The sequence below is a fragment of the Polypterus senegalus genome, chromosome 3 (genome assembly GCF_016835505.1).
Source record: "Polypterus senegalus isolate Bchr_013 chromosome 3, ASM1683550v1, whole genome shotgun sequence".
Classification (NCBI taxonomy): Eukaryota; Metazoa; Chordata; class Cladistia; order Polypteriformes; family Polypteridae; genus Polypterus; species Polypterus senegalus.
Window position 1 is genome coordinate 189,529,588 of NC_053156.1, and position 13,418 is coordinate 189,543,005.

Consider the following 13,418-nt stretch of genomic DNA (forward strand, 5'->3'; position numbering starts at 1 on the left):
AGATGAACTGGAAAGTGACATCATCACAGATGCAGTTCTCTGGAGGGATTTGAAGTCTGAAAGTGTTGTCGGTGAGTGTATGTATTTACTGTTTATCTTCTTTTGTTCTGTAGAGACAGAGAGAGAGGCATCAGTACCCCAAATCAACCCCTTATCTTGTATTATACAGTCAACTCCACTTGCAATTCGATTAGCTTAAATCTCCGCCTAGCTGCAATGCAGGTTTTGGGCCAGTTTTTTTCGCTATACACTCCATTGCTAACTGCATTCGGTTAGCTGCAGTTTGCTTATCTGCAATTTCCGGTTTGCTTCAATGCCTTTAATATACCCATTTCATGATTTTCAGGTCAGTCGGCTTCGGATAGCTGCAATGGCCGTGCGAGTCCGTTTTCCAGTCTACTCCATTTAAGTGCACAACCTCCGGACGAGATCGCCACGTGCGTTTAAGTCGACTGCACTTGACTTTATGCAAATAGGGACCGTGCAAGTCATGTGCAGCTAAGCAGAGTGTGTGCTCAACCAACGTGCACACAAGTGGAGTCAACTGTAGTTGATACACTGTACAGAGAGAGACAACACTATATATAAGTCGACAGTGCCAGGCATATGCGTGGGTGGTGTCTGTTATTTCAGTAACTTAGAAAGCCGACAGATCTGAAAAGTACATCAATGGATTGACATAATTTTGTTTTTTTAAAAGTTGCTGGAATATCGTAACATTAGGTCTAGTCTAATATAGCAACATGTAAGACTTCAAAAACGTTAAAAGCCCTGTCATTAGCGAATAGAAGTGTTAAAATGAATTGATAGTAAGAAAAGTCAAGCATTTTGGTGTTCATCCAAGTCAAATCTATCGCATTGTTAAGCAACGGCAGCAGGTGATTGATGACTGGCAAAAAAATGCTAAACCTGACCGAAAAAGAAAACGGGCCAGAAAATCTGAGGATGTTGAAGTTGCTTTGTTGCATTGAAAAAGCCAATCAGTTTACTGTTAGCTTTGGCATAGAGGGATTTAATGCTACAAATGGATGGCTGAAGCCCTGGAAGCAATGAGAAAACATCCAGTTTAAACAGCAACATGGGGAAAAGCAGGACGCTGATGAATTTGGTAACGAGCGTTGGAGAGTTGAAGTTCTTCATGACATCATCAAAGAATATGATGAACGTGATATCTTCAATGCTGACGAAACTGGACTTTATTGGCGTGCCATACCCGAGGGAACATTAACATTTAAACACCATGAAGCTGCTGGGACTAAAGTGCCAAAAGACAAACTGATGCTGCTACTGGCTTGTAACATGGATGGATCAGAAAAGTTGCCCCCACTGTTAATAGGGAAGAGCAAAGAGCCAAGGTGCTTCAAAAATGTCAAGAAGCTTCCAGCGGCATACGAGCCAAATCGTAACGCCTGGATGACCAGTGAAGTTTGGCTGCAGTGGCTGAAGAAGCTGAACAATTCAATGAGATCCAACAGACGACAAATTGTTTTGCTGTGTGACAACTGTGCAGAACACAGTGATGATATCAGACTGACAAAAATCAACCTCGCTTTTATGCCGCCCAACACAAGAAGCTTAATTCAGCCCATGGACCAAGGCATAATAACAAATTTTAAGTGAAATTACCAATCCCTCATGCTTCGCCGTCTGATGGCTATCATGGATCAAGGTGACAATGAAACAATGAGAGCAATTGAGCTGGCCCATAAGCTGATGCTACTTGACAGTTTGCACATGCAGAAGGATGCAAGGAGGTGTGTCAGTATGTCAACAATTGTTAACTGCTACAGACGGGAAAGCTTCATGAAAGCTGTGGAGCGAGATAGCACAATACCAGTTCCGGGTGCCTCAGCAGCAGTTGTGGATGATAGCAGCAGTGTGAGGCTACAGCTGCCTGATGGAATGTCAAATAATGACTTTGATCGATTCGTTGAAATCGACAGTAAGGCTCCAACAACAAGTGCAGGTAAAACAGACAAAGAGATATGTGAAAGCCTGAAGGCATCTACTCCAGCCGCTAATCAACTAGAAGAGGAGCAGAGACTGGACGTGGCCGACGTCGATGATGTTCAGACTGCACCCGCCATGGCACTGACATTCGCTAATGCAGTGAACAGCCTACCTGGATTTTATGCGAGCGTACCTAGAGTCAATTGGTTGTGATTCATACTAAACGTTTTATGAACTGTCCAGCCATATGTATGACCGTCATCTGAACCAGGCACAGACAACAATAATAGATTATTTTCGTTGCGTGTGAACTAACACTGAGTAAACGATGACATTGCTTAATTGAAAATTAGCAGCTGTAGACTGGCAAGGCTGTATGTATATTACATGTACTGTAATCTAATTTGACTACATTAGACGATTAAACTATATTTAAGGCTGGTTAGTAACAATAAGTTGTGTTTATTCCCAGAGGTGGGTAGTAACGAGTTACATTTACTCTGTTACATTTACTTGAGTAACTTTTTTTTTTAAAATTGTACTTCTAAGAGTAGTTTTACTGCACCATACTTTTTACTTTTACTTGAGTACATTTGTGAAGAAGAAACGCTACTCTTACTCCGATACATTGGGCAACACTCGAATCGTTACTTTTTTTCCATTAGATACAGTACACTATATTTTTGCCAGAGAGAATCCACCAGTGGATCTACTGCATGACTGTTTCACCAATCAGATGTGGCAGCAATAATCACATGGCTCTGTTTCACAAATCAGACATAGCCATGCAGTCACATGACCACACACAAACTGTTGCGTCTTAGCGGCACAAATTCCACACAGACAGCGGACAGGGAAAGAAAGAATACTGTACATGAAAAATGAGAGCCAACTCCTGCTGAAGCGTAACTATCACTTCACTGAGTGAAGAACAAGCATCTTTTTAACCAAACATGCAGAGACACAGATGGTCAAGGTAAAGTTAGACTTCTTGTATGTGTACAAGCTGCCTTGTTCTAATGTTATTTTCTATCAGCTGTGCTATTTGGAGGCAAATGAATATGCAGTATTATACTGTCAGTGTACAGCAGGAGTGCCCACACTGTTTTTGGCTTGCCAAATGTCATCCTGTAGTGTCAAAATCTCATCCTCCACTGTAGAGGAGTTTTAGGTGAAACAGTGTTGCAATTTTTGATACGGGTGAATCACCCTCAACATCTTCCCTAAATGGATAGTGCTTAAATGTAGCGATTGGCTTAAGTAAAGCTGAGTCTTGGAACCGTCTGTCAAAGTCTGACAGACAATTTTCATTCTGCTCTGTGTAGCGTATGCTGTCAAGTTGCGCACACGCCTTCCATTGAGTCTTCATCTCTGATGTGAGGTTTTGGATGTTCCCCAAATCAAGGTGCTGCAGCTTTGAGGACAGATGTTGCATTTTTCATTTGAAAGCATTAACTGAGCTAATCATAATGACCATGGGTTTCTTTTCCTTGCAGCTGTAAATTAAGCTTCTTCAACATGTTGGTCATATCGGAAAAAAAATGCCAAGTCTAGTGGCCATTGATCGTTAAGTTGCTTGTATTCTGCATGTTTAATGACAATGAGAAACTCCTTTTTCTCCGGCCAGGGGTCTTGAAATCTCAGCAGGAATTTCTCCCTAGCCATTTGCCTCAACGAAGGCCTCTTTTATCATCTCTCCGTCTTGAAAGGACTTCTTATGCTTAATGATTGCGTGACTCACCTGGAACGATGCTTCGGTGTGTCTGCCTTTGCTTTTGTATTCAGCCAAGTGAAAAATGATGGTTGTCTGATTAACTGCGATTTTAGTTCCCTCTCCTTTGTCTTACTCAGATCACTTTTTGGAAGGAAGTCAGTTTCGTAGTTTTTATGAACAGTTCGAAAGTACCTTTCCACATTTTCCTTCTTTGGAATAGCAATGATAGATTGACAGATCAGACCAACACACTACGATTGTGACATTGTGAGAGAAAAAAATCCTCTTCTAATTCCACATCCAGCCCACACCCTCTCTTCCCCACCAACAATTTTTTTTTAAATCCCTTCTTTTGTCGTTATAAATTGGAAGGCTAACTAGATCGCTTAGATAGACGGAGTTTTGCAGTAGCTCACACGTTTGATCATGTGTGCGAGATGACCAGTGTGTTAGACGAAAAGAGATCTCAGACTGGCCGCCCTGTATGTCAATCAAGTGGCAAATGCCATAGGGAGGATATATGATAGACTAACATTTAAAAAAAGTTTTTTGAATGCAACGCGATCTACCTGCACTACTTTTCCGATCTACCGGTTGATCGCGATCGACGTATTGGGCACCCCTCCTGTACAGTATATCTTGTCACTGTAAGTAGTTTGCACTGTTCAAATATACATGTTACCTACTGTAGGTACTGGCTTCAAAAGCTTTGTTGTGAAAAACTGAGATTTGGAACTTTGTGTTATTTGTGCGTCTTTATTTTGTAAAGATGTTATTTATTTTTGCTCATTTTTTATTTTATTTGGAAATAGCAGAATTTGCACATTATTTTATATTTTTGTCTGTCTTATTACAAAATTTCCAAAAAATAATTTATTATGATCAAACCAGTTACACAGTACTTGAGTAGTCTTTTCACCAAGTACTTTTTTACTCTAACTTGAGTAATTGTTTGGATGACTTCTTTTTACTTCTACTTGAGTAATATTATTTTGAAGTAACGCTACTCTTACTTGAGTACAATTTTTGGCTACTCTACCCACCTCTGTTTATTCCTTAGCTCTAGGCACTGCATTTAGGCGCGTCCTTTATAAATAGACAACCACAGTGACACAATACATACATCAAGTGCTTATCAAGCATGAAGCATATGGTTCACTGTCTATTATAAGCTAACTCCGCTTATTTGCAATCTCCACTTATCTGCAATTGGGCCTTCAGCCCCCAAACATTGCAGCTAAACGGAGTGCACTGTATTACTCACCTCAGGACTTGTTAACTGCCTCCTATGTACACATGTGTGACACTAGTCATTTCAAAAGTGTTTCTCTTCTATTTCAATGAGAATTTTACTTTGTATTTTGTATTGATGCATGCTTCTGAGTTTCTGGTGTATTTTGTACATACTGTATGCTATGCTTGATACATCTGGTCCAGGATACAAAAAAGCTTGGATATCTTGACAGCATTCCCTACTTTCCTTGATTGAAGTTTAATAATAGATTTGTTATAATTTGTGCCTTAATAAAGTCAGGTAATCTGTTTAGTTCAACATAGTGCAAAGAAAAACAATAGTACTGATGGTTACTTGTCTTCCAGAAAACTATACATCTGCCAGAAAATCTGCTAAAGGGGGGTATCAGCTGAGACCTCCAGACAGATTCTGATAGTGAAGGGAAGAAGAGAAAAAGCAGGTGGGATGAGAACATTTCTTTATCTCTTTATCTGACGATTATACACACACTATGTAGTGTTTTACGCCACACAGGTCTCTGAAAACACTCAAAATAAATGATTAAGTTGAAAAATATTACTGTATATACTTGCATGAAGTTAGATGTTAAGTCCAGATGCTAATGTATTATAGTGAATTTTGATATTGCAATCAATGATGTTTTATTACAGGCTAGACATCCCCTGCGGCTCCACTCACAAAGTAGTGAAACAGGACAGTGAGGAGGGCCCTGCCTGGCTCCCTACACCTGACATCACACTTCCCCCTCCCCTCGGCCCGCAGTCTCTGTCTCAGATTAGCTCAAATATATCTCTCCTGTAAGCGAACTATAATTCTTAGTGTGATGAGAGAAGTTACACAATCAACCGGAAAAATTCAAGCAAATTATAGACAAAAACCCAATGTAAATCCGTTAAGTACTTCTCTCGTTCTAGCTAATCGGAGGTAAGGAACACCACCCAGTCTTCTGTCTTTCTCTCCGATTCGCCCAAATAAATCGGTACCACAAGCGAACTATGATGCTTAGCGAGATGAGAGAAGCCACAAAATCAACTGGAATGTTCAAGCAAATTATAGAAAAAAACCCAATCTAATTAATACGTTAAGTAGTTCTCTAGTGAATACAGACATACAGATGTTGGATTATATATATGGATATATATACACATATACAGCATATATATATATATATATATATATATATATATATATATACACTGCTCACAAAAATTAAAGGAACACTTTAAAGAAACACATTAGATCACATCAGATCTCAATATGAAGTTGGATATCTATACAAATAACGACAGGGCAATGTCTTAGGAACAAAAGGATGCCAAGTCTTTTAATGGAAATAAATGTTTTCTGCCTACAGAGTGTTCAATTGTGTAGACACCCTAAAATCAGAGTGAAATGAAGATGTGGCAGGCTAGTCCATTTTTTCAAAAACTTAATTTCTGCTACTCAAAATGCTTTTCAGTATCTTGTGTGGCCCCCACGAGCTTGTATGCATGCTTGACAACGTCGAGGGATGCTCCTAATGAGACGACGGATGGTGTCTTGTGGCATTTCCTCCCAGATCTATATGAGGGCATCCCTGAGCTGTTGTACAGTCTGAGGAGCAACCTGGCGGCGCCTAATGGACCGAAACATAATGTCCCACAGATGTTCTATTGGGTTTAAGTCAGGGGATCGTGAAGGAAATTCAATTGTTTCAATTCCTTCATCCTCCAGGTACTGCCTGCATACTCTTGCCACATGAGGCCGGGCATTGTCGTGCATTAGGAGGAAACCAGGACCTACTGCACCAGCGTAGGGTCTGACAATGGGTCCAAGGATTTCATCTTGATACCTAATGGCAGTTAAGATGCCGTTGTCTAGCCTGTAGAGGTCTGTGAGTCGCTCCATGGATATGCCTCCAAGATCATCACTGACCCACCACCAAACCAGTCATGCTAAACGATGTTACAGGCAGCATAATATTCTCCACGGCTTCTCCTGACCCTTTCATGTCTTTCACATATACTCAGGGTGAACCTGCTCTCATCTGTGAAAAGCACAGGACGCCAGTAGTGGACCTGCCAATTCTGGTATTCTATGGCTAATGCCAATTGAGCTCCCCGGTGCTGTGCAGTGAGCGCAGGGTGCAGTAGACATTTGGGCCCTCAGGCAACCCTCATGAAGTCTGTTTCTGATTGTTTGGTCAGAGACAATCACACCAGTGGCCTACTGGAGGTCATTTTGTAGGGCTCTGGCAGTGCTCATCCTGTTCCTCCTTGCCCAAAGGAGCAGATACTGGTCCTGTTGATGGGTTATGGACCTTCTATGGCCCTCTCCAGCTCTCCTAGAGTAACTGCTTGTCTCCTAGAATCTCCTCCATGCCCTTGAGACTGTGCAGGGAGACAGAGCAAACCTTTTGGCAATGACACGTATTGATGTGCCATCCTGGAGAAGTTGGACTACCTGTGCAACCTCTGTAGGGTCCAGGTATCACCTCGTGCTACCAGTAGTGACACTGACTGTAGCCAAATGCAAAACTAGTGAAAAAACAGTCAGAGAAGATGAGGAGGGAAAAATGTCAGTGGCCTCCACCTGTTAAACCATTCCTGTTTTGGGGGTCATCTCATTGTTGCCCCTCTAGTGCATCTGTTGTTAATTTCATTAACACCACAGCAGCTGAAACTGATTAACAACCCCCTCTGCTACTTAACTGACCAGATTAATATCCCATAAGTTTCATTGACTTTATGCTATACTCTGATTAAAAAGCGTTCCTTTAATTCTTTTGAGCAGTATATATATACAGTAGGGGGCTTTGCCCCTTGCTCGCTTTGCTTGACAACCCCCCCTTCCCAATGGCCTGCACTAAGCACCTGCAACTTTGCATCTCTGCCACTCGCGTTGTGAAGAGGGGGACTGAACACACCTCAGGGAGATGCAGTTGCTCCTCTGAAACCCCCTCTTAAACGGTGATACAATGGGAAACAACAATTTTTTTTTTTACCTCCTCTTTGCTCGATCAGCTGCTGGCTTGCTGCTGCCACCATGCTGCGTGATCTACATCTCACACGGCACTTCAAACATTTAAAAGCCTCTATAGCAGCTGTCCTTTTGTCTCACTGCCTTGTCTCTCTTCTCCCCCAGACATCCTCTGCTCCTGTTGGGGGTCCTGCTCCCGAGGCGCGCCCCTATGAAGAGGAAGATTTTCTATTCTTTTAATTGAGAGACAGAACTGTCCCCTCCGACTACACACAGAGCTTGATTCACTCCTGAAAGAGACTTATGTTTTTTTGAAGTGTCCGAATAATGTTTTTGACTCTAAAAACTCCTGTGTGTCTCTGCAACCCTGTAACCCAAGTGTGACAGCGTATATGGATTTCACTTTCAACAAAAAACAAATCTTTTAATTCTCATGGATATGCCTCTTCATTGGGAAGAAACACTACTTTTCCCTGATGGCAACATGAATTAGATGATCTACAAGTCTCTGACTTAAAGTTTAAATCCGATCAATGTATTCAATCTCTTTTCAATGTTCCGTTATTTTACCGAATAATAATTTCTGTTTATTTGCGCCAATGTGATCTTTACTATCATTTTTTGGAGACTTTCGAACTTTCCTACTTCCATTATATCTAACCAGCTCTGCATGTGTATTGCACCAACATTTGTGATTTTTTTACGATGTTCTACTTTGTCATCTATTCTTTGTCTCGCGGGACATGAACGTGTCTCTCTGAGAAAGTCACATCTCGTCTCTCTGAAAAAGTCTCATCCCAATACTTTTTTATATAATAGAGATAAATATATATACAGGGGAACCTCGGTTAACGACCATAATTCGTTCCAAAACTCTGGTCGTAAACCAATTTGGTCGTGAACCGAAGCAATTTCCACCATAGGATTGTATGTAAATACAATTAATCCGTTCCAGACCGTATGAACTGTATGTAAATATATATTTTTTTAGTTTTTAAGCACAAATATAGTTAATTATACCATAGAATGCACAGCATAATAGTAAACTAAATGTAAAAACATTGAATAACACTGAGAAAACCTTGAACAACAGAGAAAACTAACACTGCAATAGTTTGTGCTATAGTGCTAGGAACCGCTCGCTAAAAACACTTTTTTTAAATGAGTTTTAAGCACAGGGAAAAAAATTAACATTTGAAAAATCCGTAATTTAATAAACCACCAAGAAAAGTAACATTGCCACAATGCACGCTATGAACCGATCACTGTAAACAGAACTGAAAACAAAAACAAGCATTTTCTACCTTATGCGTCCAGCCCTCCCTCTCTCGCTCACCCTCTCTTTCTTGTGTGTGTGTGTGTCTCTCTTTCGCAAGCCTGGAGTTCCCGTGTGTGTCTCTCTCTAGCGCGCTCCTGTGTGTGTGCCTCTCTCTCCCACGCCTGTGTGTGTGTGCCTCTCTCTCCTGCACCTGTGTGTGTGTGTGTGTGTGTGCCTCTCTCTTGCGCGCCTGTGTTTGTGTGCCTCTCTCACGCACCTGTGTGTCTCTCTCCCACGCCTGTGTGTGTGTGTCACGCTCTCTCTCTTGTTCACTCACTCGCTGCACAGCAAATGCACAGGGAGAGACTGAACATGTACAAACCAAAAGGGAAACTGGCTTGTTTGTATACCGAGTGTGTGGTCGTGAACTGAGGCAAAAGTTTGCCAAACCTTTTGGTCGTAAACCAATTTGTACATGTATCAAGACGTTCGTGAACCAAGGTTCCACTGTATATATATATATTGTGGTACATGGCCGGCCGTTCATCACGGAGTCGCTGCAGGGAGGCCCAGAGACTATTTGCCTTACGCCCAGGAAGTACGTCATAGTCACGTGGACAATGGGAACGATGTGCTTCCTGGGTGAAGAAAAGAAGGATTTTTATCTGACCCAGAAGTGTTCCAGGTCACATGGACAGAGAGGGTGAAACGCTTCCGGGTCAAGGACTATAAAGGACTGTGAGAAATCCCAGACAGAGGAGCTGAGTTGGGAGGCAGGGTGACTAAGCGTCTGGGAGTTTGGAGGATTGGGATTATTGTATTGTATTGTTTGAGTGGGAGTGGAGAGTGCTTTGTGCACATTATTATTATAATAAATAATAATTGGACTTTTTATCTGGTGTCTGACATGTGGTCTGAAGGTACAAGGGTGCGAGAAAAGCCCTAATCTGTCACAATATATATATATTGTAAACGGCACTATATAGCGCCTGACCCGACACAGATTGGACACAGGAGGTACGTGTAAAATAAAAGGATTTTTATTCCTCTTCAGCTGGGGGGCACGTCTTCCCCTTACTCCCCCCAGCCACAACACAGTCCCAAACACCAGTACAGCACCAGTAAAACACAAACACTCTTCTCTGGCACCACCACTCCTCCTCCTCCCGACTCTGGCCGATGAGTGGTGGTTGCTGGCTCCCTTTTATAGGTCACCTGGAAGTGCTCCAGGTGTTTGATCACCAAGATCCGGCGGCACTTCCAGATGTGATGAAGCTGTTGCCCACATGGGCTCAGGAGTCCCAAACACAGCACCCCCTGGCGGTACCTGCGGGACCCAACAGGGCTGCCCCCAACTCCAATTCCCAGGGAGCCCTGTGGGAAACTGAGGCACTACACCAGCCCAGGGGGGCGGCCATCTAGCGTCCAGGGGGAGGTATTGCACTGTCCAGGGCTGCTCCCCCTGAATATAGTGTGCAGGGGCATCCCGACTGGGCATGGACGCCAGGCGCCTGTCACTATATATATATATATATATATATATATATATATATATATATATATATATATATATATACTAATAAAAGGCAAAGCCCACTCACTCACTCACTCTTACTCACTCACTCACTGACTCACTCACTCACTGACTCATCACTAATTCTCCAACTTCCCGTGTGGGTGGAAGGCTGAAATTTGGCAGCTTCATTCCTTACAGCTTCCTTACAAAAGTTGGGCAGGTTTTATATCGAAATTCTACGCGTAATGGTCATAACTGGAAGCAGTTTTTCTCCATTTACTGTAATGGAGATGAGCTGCAACGCCGTGGGGGCGGAGTTTCGTGTGACATCATCACGCTTCCCACGTAATCACGCAGTACATAGAAAACCAGGAAGACCTCAAAAACCATGCATTATATAATTGAAGGCAGCGAAACAATAGCAAACTGCCACGGGTAAATATTCACGGGTGAAGGACGGGTGAAGGACTGTGCTTATGGAGAGGAAGATGAGATGGTCAGGGTGGTGTTTGACACAAACTCAGCGAAACTGCGAGAGAAAGTTTTAAGTGCCAGGACTAAGGTAACATTAAATACAGCCATGGACATAGCACGAGATGGCACCAGCACAGCTGGGAACCTTCGATGCATGTACACCGAGTGGCTCACGTGAACTGGCGCAGTGCACAGATAAAAGCAACAGTTCCAAAGAGCTGAACAAAACCGAATTACACAATTGAAAAGGCAGCCAAAAATATGAAGCGTCTGATACATACAAGCATATTCATAAATCCAACTACTGCGGAAACAAAGCACACGTTGGAAAAGTCAATGTCCCGCTAAAGGAAGACAGTGTAAAAAACCCGTGCATGCAGTGTGTCAGGTCTCAGATAAAGAAGACGAGCTGTTTATTGATGCAGTAAGAAACGAATCGATGAATGAAACCTGTCATCTTTACAACGATTGACAAACACGGAATGTAACTTGAACACAACACATCCTACAAATACGAACCTGATTGAAAGAAATAATGATAATCAAATCCTTGATGACGCAACACTCAGTAACACTCACAAAACAAATACTGTATATTGACAGTCATGTTACGTTATTTTTAAAATGTTCCCTTTTCTTTTCTAGCTTTTTAACACACTACTTCTCGCTGCGATACGCGGGTATATATATATGTATATATATATAACCCGATCTACATACTCGAATAATGGATACTTTATTCGCCATCAATGATTGTTTTGGTAAAGCCATACTCAGTGTATTCATTAGATGAACGGTAAAAAAGTAAGGGCGAGGGGAGGATGACTAATTGAGGCATGCAGGCTTTAGTGAGCGTCAACTCTATCTGAATTGCGATCACATTTGAAAAATATATCTTTTCAAGTTCTATTTAGTCCATATGTGTCAAACTCAAGGGCGCGGGCCACATCCGCCCGGCGTGTAATTATATCCGCCCACGAGATCATTTTATATACTGTATTATTGTTATTAAAGCCCGGGTATATGAAGCGCTGGTAACACAATAAACTACAGATCCCATAATGCAACGCTAGCTCACACGATGCTGAAGAGAAAAGTTGATTCTGAAAATAGAGCCTTTAAAAACCGATGGGAGGCTGAGTATATGTTTACTGAACCCGTGTGTCTCATTTGTGGAGCTATTGTGGCTGTAATTACAGAATTTAATCTAAGACGGCACTATAAAACAAAACAACAGGGTAACCTGAAAGACCTGAATGCAATGCAGAAGATACAGAAAGCAGAAGAATTAAATAAGAATCTGACACTTCAGCGGACGTTTTACCCGTGCACAATCACAAAGTGATTTCAATTGAGGCTGCTTTTATGGGAGACACAACCACTTGCCCCACTTTCCCTGTTACCAAGTAATGTTAAACCAAGTCGTCACTACGGTGTTCCCAAATACGCACTTTGCTGATAAACTGAGCGCACTGAGTTTGCACGGCGCTTTGGTGACTTTGAAGAACAAAAAAAGTCCGTCTACATGCGGCTCGAACCTTGTGCATGTTTGGTAGCACATATCTGTGTGAGAAGCTCTTCTCAGTGATAAAGACTAACAAAACAGCACACAGGAGTCGCCTCACTGATGAGCACCTGCAATCCATCCTGAGAATCTCCACAACACAGAACCTCACACCAAACAGAAACGAACCTGTGGCTAAAAAAAGATGCCAGGCGTCCAGCTCTAAAATGACATATGAGCAAAGACAACTGAATGATTTGATTTGTTATTGCTGAAAGGAACACATTTTATTTATATTTCCAGGTTTTGTTATGCAGCATGTTCATATTTGAATTTGTATAATTTTGACAGGATATATTTTTATGGAGAGCAAAATCTTTTGGGATATTTAAAATCTAAGTTTATTTTTTATAAAATATAAAATTACATAAGAGTAAAGAAATTTGAATGTTTGTTCTTTTAATGTTTACTTTATTTCTAACTTGTATAATTTAGACAGGATATATTTTATGGAGAGCAAAATATTATAAGTTGTTTAAGGTTTGAGTTGATTTATTCACGAATGATATTCCTGTCTGTTTTTACCATTCCTACCAAAGATATTTCTGTCGACTAAATAAAAATTCCTTCTATTTAAAATTTAAATAGAACTTGAAAGAATACGATAGTTCATAATATCCACGCAGACTTGCACGTAAGAGCGGAGTTATCCGTTTTAACAAGCAGCGTATTGCACTGATACGAAATAGCTGTGTGTGTATATATGTAGATATGTATGTACTGTATATG